This window comes from Colobus angolensis, unplaced genomic scaffold, assembly GCF_000951035.1.
Source record: "Colobus angolensis palliatus isolate OR3802 unplaced genomic scaffold, Cang.pa_1.0 Scaffold137, whole genome shotgun sequence".
Lineage (NCBI taxonomy): Eukaryota > Metazoa > Chordata > Mammalia > Primates > Cercopithecidae > Colobus > Colobus angolensis.
The window spans coordinates 2,913,620-2,928,449 of NW_012114455.1; the positions used below are offsets into that span (position 1 = coordinate 2,913,620).

Consider the following 14,830-nt stretch of genomic DNA (forward strand, 5'->3'; position numbering starts at 1 on the left):
CATTAGGTCTCATCAGGAATATATGTACTGAAAGTCATAAAAGTACATTTTAAAAAGATTGCAACACTTTCACATTTTATTTTAAAATTTATCTGCATTGCCTGAGTTCACTCAACTATCCGAAAGCCTACTATGTCCAAGGCACAATCGTGGTCCCTGGGGATAACACAGTGAACAATACGGTTCCACATGACACCTGTCCTCAGGGAGCTTACATTTTAATATATGATCCAAGAACAGGTTAACAAACACACATCAATAATTGCAATCTGTGAGAAGTCTATGAAAAATAGAGAATTGTGGAAGGGATCTGCTTTAGATAGGGTAGTTCGGGAAGGCTTAGGGATGTGTAAGGTTAGCAGCATTGCAGCCAGGCTAGAGAGTGAGAGAGAAAGGCCGATCTGATAAAGGTAATGACTGTGAGGGTGGAGCATGTGGGAAACTGATTCAAGGGGTATTAAGAATGTACTGTCCCAGTGGTTGATGGGGAAGAAAGACAAGAGGAATAAAAGAAAACTGCTTTGTTTTCTGTTTTTGTTTTTTTTAACTAGAGTAAATGAGTGGATGGGATACTTATTGTTACATGAGGGAAGAAGAAGATAAATAAAAGAGAAATGTATTTGCCCACATGATGTTTAGAGGATGCGGGGCTTTATATGTGATGGTTTCTGTTTTCTTAATATAAGATGAACTGCCTGATCAAAAAACCAATGTCTTCTTCTCCAGCTGTCCCCCAACCCGAGATATTTTTTTGGCTAGTTCTGACTGAGTAGCCCCTTTTCCAATTTGCTTTTCTTGGCACTTTAACTTCCCCTTCCCCTCTTGGCACGTCTGCCATCTCTTCCTGCTCGCCACTTAGCTCTGAAAACACAGGCATCGGAGTGTAGCAGACTCACTCAGAGTCCTCCCAAGATGCAGATTCTACTGAAATCCAGACCCAAGGGGTCTACAAAATGGGTATGTTCAATTTTTTTTGTTGTTTTCATTACTGACTATCTCCTATTTTAAGGCACCCATATTGCTTTGGGGGAAATGTAAATCAGTGCTTTCTTCCATTATCAATTTAATGACTCTATGATGTTAATTGCCTCTTTCTCCATAATATCAACTCTTCTCCCCATATCTCTCAGACAAATTACCTAACCCTTCAAACACAATCCAAGAGGACTTCCCCATCCACATAGGCAGAATGCAACTATATCATGCTAGAGTTTGTGTGTGTGTGAGTATATATATAATAAGGCAAAGAGGGAACTAATAGTCTAAAAAGAAATATAATTCTATTATATATTCTATTATTATATAATTATATTATTAAATATATTCTATTATTATAGAATTATACACTATAATTTCTGTATCTATAATTATAGAACTGTAATTCCTACCATTAATCGCAAAATGGGAGGTCCATCAGGTAGAAGGAGGGAAGGTCTCCAATTTCAGCAGTTTGTATTCCGAGTAGAAACATAAAGGAGAATGACATGGTGGTAGAACCCAGCTTAGGAGAAATAAGACTTACTGGTCTACTTCATTCAGCAACTCTTACCTTGAATGTTCACTAAATGCTTATTATGTGCTCTATGGTCCTACTTTATGTTCTTGGCATTGGAAATTTTTTAAATGAATAAGAACTGATTATAATACAAGAACAAGTAGAGCTCAACTCAAAGTGTCATGTGAACTTGGATGCAGGAGAGACAGCTGTCCAGCTGTCAGAGGGCATGTGGAGGTGTGGGGAGTGTAGACAGTGGTCAGAGAAAGTATTCATACAAGAGGTGATATTTAAGCCATACTCAGTAATATTAGTGGCCATGGCATAGGGCATATAGGTGAGAAAGAGGATGGAGACTGAAAGGAAATAAGAGATGAGGCAGAAGAAACATGCCGGAGTGATTTATCTACCTGGAGAGGTGCTCTGCTCTGCCTTTCATAAATAACTTCTATAAAAGACCTTGTAAACCTATGTTTACAAGTGTTTGACCACTCTAGATATTATATCTCTATGCAACTCACTCTTTAGTCTTTATTTGCTTGGATGCTCTCTTTCAAAAAGATGTTCCATAATGTTTAATTGAACTTATGATCACAATTTCAGAATAAAAGCAGTTCCTTCTGCCAAGGCTGACCCCTGACCCTTGCACTCTCCTCCTAATCAATCAGCACTGTGTATTGTGCATATGCCAACACATGGGGTATTCATGAAGTGTATTAATTCATTCTTGCATTGCTGTAAAGAAGTACCTGAAGCTGGGTAATTTGTAAAGAAAATAGATTTCATTGGCTCACGGTTCCGCAGGTCATACAGGAAGCATAATGGCTAGCCAACTATATAAATTAAGGTATGGGGGAAGTAATATAAGTATATACTATAATTTCTGTAACTGTAATTATAGAACTGTAGTTTCCTACCATTAACTGCAATATGTGAGACCCATCAAGTAGAAGGATATAAGGACTCCAGTTTCAGCAGGGAGGCCTCAGGAAACTTACAATCACGGCAGAAAGCAAAGGGGAAGCAGGTTTGTCTTACATGACTAGAGCAAGAGGAAGAGAGATGGGGGAGGTGCCACATAATTTTAAACAACTAGATCTCGTGAGAAGTCTATCATGAGAATAGCACCAAAAGAATGGTGCAAAATCATCAGGAACTGCCCCTATGATCCAATCACCTCCCACCAGGCCCCACCTCTAGCATTCAGGGTTGCATTTCAATATGGTATTTGGGTGGGGACACGGATCCAAACCATATTATGAGGTGTGGTGGTGATGGAGAATTGGAGTTGAGAGAGAGGGATAGCATAATCCAGAATAAAGAAACAGAAATCTTAGTCCTCAAATTCCTTAAAATCTCACTAATGGAGAAAACATGCTAACTTGAAGTGACTAAAGAGCACTTAAAAAATAACCTTCAGGCAACTGCATGTTCTTACCATTCCAACTGAGTGTGAAGTGGAAGAATGAATTACTATCTGCATCTGCACAGATACCTTAGGAAGGCTTGCTGAGCTGGCATTTGATGCATTCCATGTTTCTGTGGGGGTGCAAGGAAGGAGCCAGGCAGTCCAGGCAGGGAGAGGAAGAGGAGGTGCCCAAAGGAAGGACCAATGCCTAGTGAAAATACTGGGGAAGCACACTAGACTCAAGAAGTCCTTGGATGCTGAGTGCCTGGCATGGCTAAGAAACTGGTGCCCATTTGTTTTCCTGACTCAGAATCAACATTCATAGAAAGATTAAATTTTTTAAAAAAAGGACTTAGCGTTTCTTTGGCAAACCAATAACAGGCTTTGGGATTTTGCTTTAAACATTTCGAATAATCCTATTAGCAGCTTAGAAAAACGGGGTTATTTTAATGACAGAGTATATATATCTATATATTCCCCTTCCACCAGTGTCTGAAGGAGATTATCCACACTAGCTGAAGTCTACCCTCTTTGCAGGGTTTATCCCTGTCTCCAGGTTTGGAGAGGCAGGAGGGGAAAAGAGCTGCTCAGTTACTCTTCCGGCACCAAGTGTGCTGGATAATTCCATCTTTTGCCCACTTGCCAATGGCATTTAGACTAGTTCTCATCCATGTCAAGTCGGTCCAAGCCCAGGAGGGGCAGCATGGTGCATAAATCATGTTTATATCTCGTTTCTGGCCATGACATTTCACCCACAAAACGGGAATAGCAATAATATTAAAGACATGAGGCTGTCTCAAAAATTCAACAAAAGTATGTGAGTTGAAGCACCAGGTTAGGGTTAGTTGAAGCATTTTAGTCTGATGTCTCTGACGTTTGAGGACCTATTTTGTAGTCACGTTTTTCCAATCAGCTTCCTTGACTTGGACCAGGTAGGGTTTATTATCTGGTTTACCTGTTGGCAGGTAGAGAGTGTAAAAACAGACTTGTTCTTGTGTTATCTTCCAGCGTGAGGATCTAACCAGTGAGGATCATGGTTCAGCAACATCATGTTGGTATGAGAATATACATAATTTTTTAATGAGTGTGAGTTGTATATTTTAAGACAGAATATTGCTACATGATTGGATTTTCTTAGCAATCATTTTTATGCCACCTAACCACTTTTTTTTTAAACCTCAACTTCAAGAATTGCCTGAACTGTGGACAAGAGAAACATAGATGCCTACATGAGAAATAGGCTTGGATTTCTTCCAATGCCTTCCTATCTCTTTGATGTTGTTACTTGCAGATATCAGACTTGCATTCTGCCAGGAACATTTCTTCTGTATGTTGTAATGACTCATGCCCCCAGGATAATGAACAAGACTTGGCAAATGCTGGGCCCTGATACCCGAGCCAACAGAGAACATCCACATCAGGGAAGCCAATAGTCAGAAAGCCCGACTAGGAACATCATTTAGAATTTGCAGACAAAAAAGTCATTAGCCACCAAAATCTCTTTTGATTCTAGCAAAGGTCAGATCTGGTCTGTTTGTTAGATGTGTTTTCCTTTACTGATCATTTACATTTTCCATTAGGAATCTTTATTTCAATTGATAAGAGAGGTAAGAAAAATTTTGAGAGATAATTCATCATCAAGGAAATGTATGGAGAGGCATGTATAGACACTTTCTTCTTATTAAAAATGTGATACTGTTGAAAATAAAGCTATAACTTCACTTTCATTTAATAATCAGGTGAGGTCAGGTTATTTTGGGCAGGGGTGGAGGAAGAAAAGGGACGATGCAAATAGAGGCATACACAGAGTAGATGTTGCTCATGTGTTGGTCAAGTCAATAAAGAGTGAGAGGAAACAAAGAAGGTATCTATAGAGGAAGGGGAAGAGAGTGACAGTCACACAGAAGGGAAAGAATGAGAGAAGCATGGAGTCAATAAAGGAGATGGTGGAAGATGGAGAGACTGTAGATGCATCTGGGGAAAGCTGCTGGGAGTCACGCACAGCTTCTCCCCTTGTAGTTTCAGGGGCCTGTTGCCTGTTGAAATGTTAACCGATGAACTTTTTTAAAATACTCTTTCAAATGTTAATCCTTATATCAACTCCCCTGTAAATTGGATAACCATAGCAATCCAACACAGGGTAAATTGTTCCCGGTGGGTAGCAGCCCATGATGGCGGCTAGAGGGTCAAGGAAATCCATGGAACAGTCAGATGCCCCTGGGGCAGAGATCCCCATCACAGGCTGAGAAAATTACCTTTATATCTTAGAGGCAACTGGAGTCTAAGTCATTGGTCTGGCCAGAGAGTAGCCCTCCAGGCTGGGGGGCATGGAGTTGGGTGCAGAGCGGGACCACACCAAGGAAGGGCCTCTCTGCTCTTGCACATTCCACATCTGGCTGGCCTCAGGGTTTAGCTGCACTCCAATGCACAGGGCAATGTAACAGAAGAGTTATTTCCTCCCAGGCAGAAAACAAACAGCAACAAGAACAAGATTCAACACAGGAGCAGCCTACAAAATGCAGGCTGTAACCTCGATGGTATTGATTGAGTACACCTGTCCGTCTTCATTTTAAACTGTGAGCTTGATTGCTGGCAAGTTTATAGGATTATGGGTTTAATTGGATGCCTGTGTTTTACTAGATGTAAGTGAAATTTATGGCTGTGGGGTTTGTGGTGCCAAGGTTTACCTTAGTCATTGCCTCTCAGCCGAGAGGGCCGAGACTTCTGGAGCCAATCAGAGCGAGCTCAGGGGCTTGCGTGCAAGGGAGGCACCTCTGGGCCTGCTTGCAGGCTGGGGTTACATAAGGAGCAGACAGACCAGGTGACAGGAGCCAGAAGCTCTCGCTGCATCACAGACCTCCCTCGCTCTATAACCTCATTAAATGCTAAACGGAATGAGTAACAGGCATCCTGGAGAAATTATTGATATTTAGTTAGATCCCCAAGTGCTGGCAATGTACAGAGACTGGCTCACTCAGATGGCTGCCCTGCTTTTTTCTGCGCACTACTGCCATAAAGAGTTTAGGAAAGGCTTTTATGAGAGGCTGAGGACTTTGGGAAGATGAAGAGGTGTCGTGAAATGCTTAAATCCTTTGAACCTGGGCATCCGGGGTACCTATCATCTGGTATTTAATAACTTGTGATATAGATTTAAATTATTGTTTCATATTTTGAAGGGTGATTGCTCTTAATAACTCATCTGGCCTCATAGCAGCTATTTATTCACTGAGCACATTGTTTGCTGAATACCTAACATGTGCCATTCTTGGGGATTTTAGGTGAGAGTGGGGGAAATTCTTCTGATTTTCTTTTTTTTAAATTTTACACATAAGAAAACTGAAGCCTAGAAAATGTATTTACTTCAACCTGGTCGCACACAGATCTCCTGGTATATTCAGATTTAGAACTCAGATACTTGATTCCCATTCAGAAGGAACCTGGTCAGCTGGTTGGGGGTTAAAGAGTTAGAACAGAGAACACCAATGAAAAAACCTCCACTGAGCAAGGGAGCTACCTTGGGCTTCTATTTCACTGCTCAGAACATTCAGATGCTCATTTTCTGGTTTTATTGGCTTTGGACTCATCAAATTAAGTGACCTCCAGAAAAGTGAGAGATTATAAATTACATGGTTAGTTTCTTCCAACCAAAGACAATAGAACACTGGCTGATGAGACTCAGTCCCAATTCTCTGTTATAGAAATGCATTGCTTGCTTATGCAGTTGGTTTGGGATGAGGCCAGCTCTGGGTGGGGCCCAGATTAAAGTAGCAAAGATACTATTATAAAACAATTTGACACGGCAACAACAGTAAACATTTAAACTATTACTTACATGCTAGGTACTCTGGGCAGCGCTTTGCTTGCACTATTTCATTTAATTCTTAAAAGCACCCATTTTATAGATGAGAAAATTGAAGCTTAGAGAGATTATATAATTTTCCCAAGGCATACAACTTCCAAATGGGCTGAACTAGGACTCTAAACTGCTTTATTATGATGATAGTACCCATGCCTTTAATCGCTACACTCTCCTGTGGAATATTTAGAGGTATGTTGCAATAGACACCATTGTTTTATAAACGATGTTGACACACTGTTTTCATATAATTTAAACTTTTCAAACACTGGTCTATCAGGTAAGCGAATAAGTGCACAATAAAAGATGAGATAATGCTGAAAAATTAGGGTACATAAGACATGGAAGAAATTGACAGTCAGTTCAAAAATGTTGGGTTTGATGTGGTGGCAGTAGAGAGCCTTTGAAGGCTCTTGAGCAGAGTAGTGCTATGACGACAGCCGCACTGTATGTGCTATTGACGTCCAGGTAGAGGGCTAGTGAGAGAATTCAGTAGGAGTGGGAGTGCCAAAGCAAAATTTGTGAACTCGGTGCTTTATTGTACTGAGGAATGTGTGGTCTCAAACACAGCAATCAGCTAGTTATGGTAAAAACTTTGTTTGGGGGCCCAGGTTTTGATGTTGGGTCTTAAATTGTGCGCAGTTTATGGAGATATCCGGGAGCACTTTGGCAATTCCAGAATGGAGATCCAGGGAAAGTAGGCAGAAGCTGAAAATAAGCATTTGCATGTAAATTTGCATAGAGGTGCCAATTTGCAGGAGCTTAGAAAAAGCAAGGGATCTAATGGAACCAGATGATAAAAGACCTCAGGAGTCTTTTTTTGAGAAAGAGGAATTACAAAGAAAGAGAAGAAAGAAAGAGAACAAGAGACCCATGTGGAATAAAATTTCATGAGAAAGAGAATAATGAAAGATTTTACATTCTTTAGAAAATCAGGAAATGAGGGCTGATAAACCATTGCTGGCTTAGTGATGTAGAGATCACTGGCATCCTTGGGAGAACCATTCTGAGAGACTGATAAGAGGAAGCTATCTTGCAACGAGTTAATGGATGGTTAGGAAAGGAATGCAGTCTTCTTCACTGAGGGGGCACACAACTTTTTTGAGGGGCCAAGTAGCAGTTTAAACATAACCAGAGATAGATAAGCAAGACAGCAGAAGGGAATTTTCTTTTATAGGTAAAGAGAGATAGAAATATGTTCGTAAATGAAACACAACAGCTAAAGCAGAGAGAATGGCTCAAGCTATGAGACAAAGTGGGGGGGATTTTTGATACAGCAAGATCTTTGTGAAACGAGAAAGTGGTAGGAAAACAACCTAGGTGGTGAGCTTTGTTTTAAGAGGAATCATGGACTGCTTCTGTGTAGGAGCTTTGAATGTGAGAGTGAAGAAAGGAGGGGCATTCTGGGCTCATGGCAGGTCAAGTACATAACTTTCAGGATCACCTGGGAGTGAGACGTGTGGGATGAGATGGGCGAGAAAATGGGTGGGCTGGATGGATGAGGAAATAGAAACATAGGCAACTACCAGGGAGAATGAAATGTGGAGGTGATATGAGATAAGGAGGTTATGAGGTTAAGATGAGATGGAAAGGTCAGCTGAGTTCAATTCAAATGACTTGTTAACCTTTTAGCAAAATGGCTAACAAAAATTAAACACGTTTTCACGCAATTCCCTAGTTGCATTTTACAGCCTTGGAGGACGAATAGAAAAAGCAAAGGGTAGTTTACTGAAGTTGAGAACTATCAAGAAGAAAATGTCACAGAAAGTGAGGTATTGGAAGGTGGTGGTGAAATGACTACATATAACATCAAGGTGAGTAGGAAGAGGAATGAGCGAGGAATGGAGTTACAAGGGAATAAAGAATGGCATGGTTACTGGAAGTTGTGCCTAGGAAAGAAACCCAGTTCAACAGAAGTGACAGTGAAGGAGAAGTAGAGAATAAGAAGAGAGAAATCATTTTTAAAAAGTGGTTGCAAGTGCAAGAACCTGAGTGGTGGTGATGTGTGGCTGTGATGGTAGATAGATCAGGGAGTCTCTGAAGGTGCTAGAGAGTTATGAGATCATCAGAATAAATGTTGGCACACAAGGTCAGGGAAAGATGGCAGAAGCATAATGGAATTCACATGCTGATGTCAAGGGAGAAGCTGTGAGTGTCCTGAAGCTTGGTTGATGGTGAGGACATTATGATATGAGCCTCAAGTAGCAGCAGATGTCTGGGGATGGTGAGGGACACTGTTCTGGACGCTGCAGTGTGCACAATCTGATCCCTTCTGGTTCTGGGTGTCCAGGATCGGGGTGGTAGAGTGGAGAAATAGAGCTTACTAGGAGAGATCTCTGAAGAAGACAATGTGTGTAATGGTTACAAGCATGGGTTCTTCATCAGACTACCTGGTTTCTATCCTGTTTCTGTCACTTCACAGCTGGGTGGCTATGGATAAGCCATTCAGTAACCCTGTGCTCAGTCTCCTTATCTCTAAAGTAGCAATAATGGTGAACTCACCTCATGGGATTGCTGTGATGATCGATTAAAATAATTATTAAAAGAGAGTAGTATAAAACCCACTATATGGTATGTTCTCAGTGAAAAGTAGCTTGCTACTCCTTCTGCTTCTTCTTCTATTTTTTCTTCTATTTCTCCTTCTCCTTCTTTCTCCTCCCCCTCCCTGTCCCCCGCTTTCCCTTCCTCCTCCCCTTACCCCTCCCCCTCTCCTCCTCCTCCGCCTTCTTCTTCTTCTTCGTCGTCTTCTTCCTCCTCCTCCTCTTCTTCCTCCTCTTCCTCTTCTTCATGTTATTGGAAAGGATATATAGGAAAGAAGTGATGTTATCAAGGAGAAAAGTAGTTTTCAATTTATGTGGCCACATGGGAAGGAGTACTTAAAGAAAGTATCAAAGATGTAAGGGATTTTGTCTATAACAGAATTGGGATTCCAAGGTTCACCCTGGTTCTGCCCCTCAGGGGAGCAGGGCTCTTCAAGAGATAAAGGGTACAATTATTTGGGGAGGTGACCGGGGTTGATAAAGGAGGAAAGTATTTCTGTTGGGCTATTAAGAGTGAATCATGCAGTAAAGGAAATATGGGGTTGAGAGGATAGAGAAAGAAACATTTTTGATCAGATCATTTTCTCCTATTTTTGGTTTTGATTTGCCTTGTAATCAGTTAAAAACATGCTTTGCTATCTTTTCACGAGAATAGTAATCTATAGCACTGCTTCAGAAAATTTTAACTTTTGAATGCAGGGAGTTTTTGCTGTAGTTTTACCAAAAAACATTACATTTAATGAAAGTCTTCTGTTTTACTAATCATAGTAGTTTCTAAAATTTTTAAAAATTATTTTGTTAATTTGAAAAAGTATGTATTAATATTAGTATTTACATTCTTAATAATCCCTCTGCCTTGTAAAATAACAGATACCAAAGAAGAGAGAAAGTTTTTCTTGCTTTCACTGGGAAAAGCACAGACACCCAAGGACATGGCTCTGAGGGAAGCAGGAGAAAGAGATTTCTGAGAGATCAAAGAGATACGTGAGTCATAAATGTAGATTTCTGTGACAAAAAGAACTTGGGGGTGGGTGAAGAAAGATTTTTAAAAGTACTCTAACAAAAACTTTGTTATGAAAATTTTCAAGTTTACAGAATGGTTGGAAAAACATTTCAACAAATAACAATATATTTGCATCTAGATTTGACAATTATCAATGTTCTATTGAATTAGTTCAACCTATCTATCTGGCTATCTTTACCCACATTTATTTGGAACCATTTAAAACTAAGTTAAAGATATCATGGGGACAGTTTTAGTTACTTTTTCTGTTTAACAAACCACTCCAAACTTAATGGTACAAAGTAACTACTGTTTCATTACACTCATTCTCTGCATCAATAATGCACAGAGGAATGGCTTGTCCCCAGAAATTCCAATATCTGGAATTCCAGCCAGGAGTATTCACATGTCTGGCGACTGAAATTATCTGGAAGATTGTGAGCAAATACGCTCAGGAATGGCTCAAACTTTGGGTTTAGTTGGGCTTGTGGACTGGAATAGTCAAATATTTGCCCTTCCTATACTCTCATCCTGGGCACAGTTGTGAAAGGGAGGCATCTCACATCGTGGTGTTTGGGCTCAGAATGGGAGCCTCTTAAGAAAGGGACTTTCAGAGAAGGATGTTCTAGGAGAAACAGATGGAACCTGCATGGACTTTTCTGGTATCACTTGGGAAGCCATGAATCATCAGTTCCACTGAACCCTGACAGTCAAAGTAGGCATAAACACACTCATATTCAAGGGGAAGGGACAAAGATCCCCCCTCTTCAATGTGACTGTGAAAGAATTCATAGCTACATTTAAAAATTACCATAAAACAGTCTTCTATATAACTCAATTCCATTATCATCTAACAAAAATACTTTCTGAATTTCATCTAATATCAATTATCTTCCTATTATCTCAAAAATGTCTTTAATATTTACATTTTATTTTCAAAACAGCGTTCCAATAAAGGACAATGCATTAAAATTCTTATTCTGTCTCTTAGGTAAAGAGTAGTTTCTTAAAAGTCTTCTGGTATAATACACAATATGACGTCATTCTCCATTTGCCAAAGTGTAGACTCAGTAAAAGTCTAAACAACTCTTTAGTGCTTGCAGGGACAAACTGGAAGTGTGCCTTTGTTTTGGATGCCCTAGGTATGCTGAGAATAACCTCAAATCAAACTGATTACATTAGGATCGTCCATTCATTCAATAATAACTAATTGAGGTCATATTATATTCCAGGCACTGTGCTAGACACTAGGCATGAACAAAACAAAAGTAAAATGGAGAAAAAAAATGAACAAAATCCTTGCACTCAATCGACCTACACTCACTCAGTGTAGACAGAAACTCAACAGGCAATTACGATATAGTGGGATACCTGGTATCATGGAAGGAGTTAGTAGGAGTCATGGGAGCACAGAGATACCAGGTCCTCCGTGCTGAGGAGTCAGTTCAGATTATAATGGGGATATAGCTATGTCTGTTGGTAACTCACAAGGCAAGTGCTATAACAGGTTTAAGAATAGAGTGTGCTGTAATCCCAGCACTTTGGTAGGCCAGGGGAGGCAGATCACGAGGTCAAGAGATCAAGACCATCTGGCCAACGTGGTAAAACCCTGTCTCTACTAAAAATACAAAAATTAGCTGGGTGTGGTGGTGTGCCCCTGTAGTCCCAGCTACTTGGGAGGCTGAGGCAGGAGAATTGCTTGAACCTGGGAGGCGTAGGTTGCAGTGAGCTGAGATCACGCCACTGCACTCCAGTCTGGTGATAGATCCAGACTCTGTCTCAGGAAAAAAAAAAAAAAAAAAAGACTAGAGCCTGGTGAAGCAAGCACGTTTAGTGACTCATTTCCATAAAATAAAATTCAAATGACTTGTGACCTAGCATATTTTGTTTTATGTCTCCTTTTTTCACTCTTCTAATTATCCTCCTATGTCAAAAAGTGTGTCCCTGTTTGTTGAGTCTTTGTTCTTTTCGGTTGTTGTCTGGTCTAGGCCATTGCCCCAACTGGCTTGTTTGTACACTTTATTTCAAAAGTTTAGACTTATCACTATTATATATTTAGACTTATTTCTGGGCCTAGACACAAAGCCTCCAAATTTTCCACCCTGCCTCTTTGTTTGCCTCCCCTCGGGTTTTTCCTGTGTAAGTTGGGAAGCTGATGGGCTCCCCTCTGACTCTGCCATTTTGGACAACATCACTGCTGCTCACTAGGGAAGCAATAAAGCCTGGCTCATTTGCATGAATCTCTGCAGTGGCTCTTCTGACCCCAGGGCTGTTAGAAGTACTCATTAGATCCTCTTTAATTAAATATGTAACACACATCATGCCATCGAGCATAGAAAAAAAAAGATAGAAAAATAGAAATCTAACAACGGTTCCTGCTTCTAATTAAAAGCAGGCTGTTTTTGCCTCAGAGCAAGCTGAGGACAGTGCTTTCATCCTGGGCACAGCCGTGGAACCCCTGGTGCCAAAGCCCAGGGGGCAGGGATGTGAAACTTTGGATGCACCAAGGGGGCTGAGCTTTGTTGGGTGACACAGGCTCTCCCTTCTCAGTGGGTGGGATCTAATTTCAGCTCCTGACATGTAATTCAAGGTGAGGACAAGCTTTCATTTCTTTTCATTCCACTTTTCAAATGCCCTTCGACTGAATGCCATATAGTGGTATTGTAGGTAAACAGAATGTGAACACAGTGGGATGGTCTTACCAACCAAAACCTCATAAAAGCTCAAAGAAAATGAGCCACATGCATCATGGCTTATATGTGATGCTGGTAGGAAGTGAAGGGGCAGCTTGGTGTGGGGGCAAAGAGGCAGTCTCCTAGAGAGTCTTTGTTATATGAAGAACTGAAGGTTGAAAATAACATCCATTAGTAGGAGACTTCTCCATTCACCTTCTCAGAATCTTGGTTCTTAGACACCGTTTAAGTTTTCCTCCTCCTCTGTCCTAATCGCTCTCATTTAAACTCCACCCTTGTCAATTCTCTTTCCTCTAGTGAACCTCAGAACCTCTCCATCCCTACACTTGAGCTGCCTTTCTTATTCGATCTGAATTTTGAAACAGCTTCCCCATGCTCAACTAAGTCAGACTGTCTCTTACTTACCTTTTCAATAGTGGTGGCTCCTGAATTTTTGTAATGGAAAGATAAGTTTGTTGTTGGAAGGGAGGCATGGCAGGAAAGGTGGATAAAACAAAACTTATCCTGAATCTACATATGCATTGCAAGCCGCTTTTGATTGTTTGATTTTTGTTTGTTTGAGGTATCCTTGAAGGAATGATGGATATTCCCACCTTAGGTGCTCTCTCAGATAAACTAGGAATTCTGGATCCTTTATAAGACTTACTTGAAGTAAAAAGGAATTTTACTTTTCAGTCCTGCTGTTCTCCTTGATTTTTCATTTCAGTTGTCGTCCAATGTAGTGTCCTAATGGCCATCAGGGAAAGCAAGGATGGAGGAAATTCAGGGTGTATATTGGTCAGATTTTCTCCCAGCTTGTTGGACACAAGACCTGTTACATCTGTCAGGATCCCTCAGCTGCAAGCGCATTCATGTAGCAAATAGTTATTATGCTGTATTATGTGTCAGGCCCTATTTGAAATGCTGGGAACACATCAGCAAACAGAAGAGACAATGTCCCTCCTCTCATGGAGTTTACATTCCAGTGTGGAGAGTCAGATAAAACCAACACCCAACTACATGAAATGTCAGGTATTAAAAACGCTGATGAAGGGGGGAAAGGCAGGTAAAAGGTGGGAAGTGATAGTTTCTAGTTTAGACAAAATGGTGGAGAAGCCCTCTCTGTTGTATGCATATTTGAGCAAGGACCTGTGTGAAGTGACAGAGTGAACTACGGGGATGTCTGGGGAGAGAAGAGTGCCAGAAAGAATGGACAGAACATTCAAAGGCACTGAGGCTGGAGCTTGGAGTATTTGAGGTTATCAAGGAGGCTACTGTAGGTGGAATAGAGGGAGGCAATAGGAGAGGCTGTACGATTCTTCCAGCTAATTCTAAAGCATCAAATCCCTTTTTAACATTGCTACTGCTTGGAACCACACCTATGTCTTCCTTCTAATGTGGGAAGATTGTCATTGGATAAAGGAGATGATTGTCTACTGTTTGTCATATTCATAGTGTGGTGGCAGTTTAAAAAAATCAATGTATGAAACTGTGATCTTGGACTAAAGGAAGTCCTTCAGGGGTGCACTGTTTTACAGTCCAGGCAGGGAAATGAGAGACATCAAACGTAGACAACAACGCTCTCCATATTTTGAACCTTGCAAGACAGGAGACAGACACAGTCAAGGAAGAGGACAAATTAGGAATAACAGAGATTTTAAACTTTCTGTGTAATTTAGGTAGAAGGGGATGGAGTTGGATAGAAAAGCCTTGAGTTGATTCTAGGCTCAGGTAAAACAGCCAGAGTAGAACTAGAGGCTTTGTGGTTCAAAAGAAAGCAGAAAATAGCTAAGTAAATAAATTAGTGTAGAGATCTGAAGAATGGGATCAAGGGCATAGCTTATGTGTTAGAACTG

At 40.7% G+C, this 14,830-nt stretch overlaps 1 long non-coding RNA gene across 1 annotated transcript in view; it reads left to right on the forward strand.

The window, feature by feature from the left end:
• The first annotated feature begins 853 nt into the window (after positions 1-853).
• Positions 854-14,830, forward strand: part of LOC105506489 — a 68,093-nt gene continuing 54,116 nt past the window's right edge. The window contains exon 1 of the long non-coding RNA XR_001000931.1: positions 854-957. This is a non-coding gene — a long non-coding RNA (uncharacterized LOC105506489). The remainder of the gene's footprint in view (positions 958-14,830) is intronic.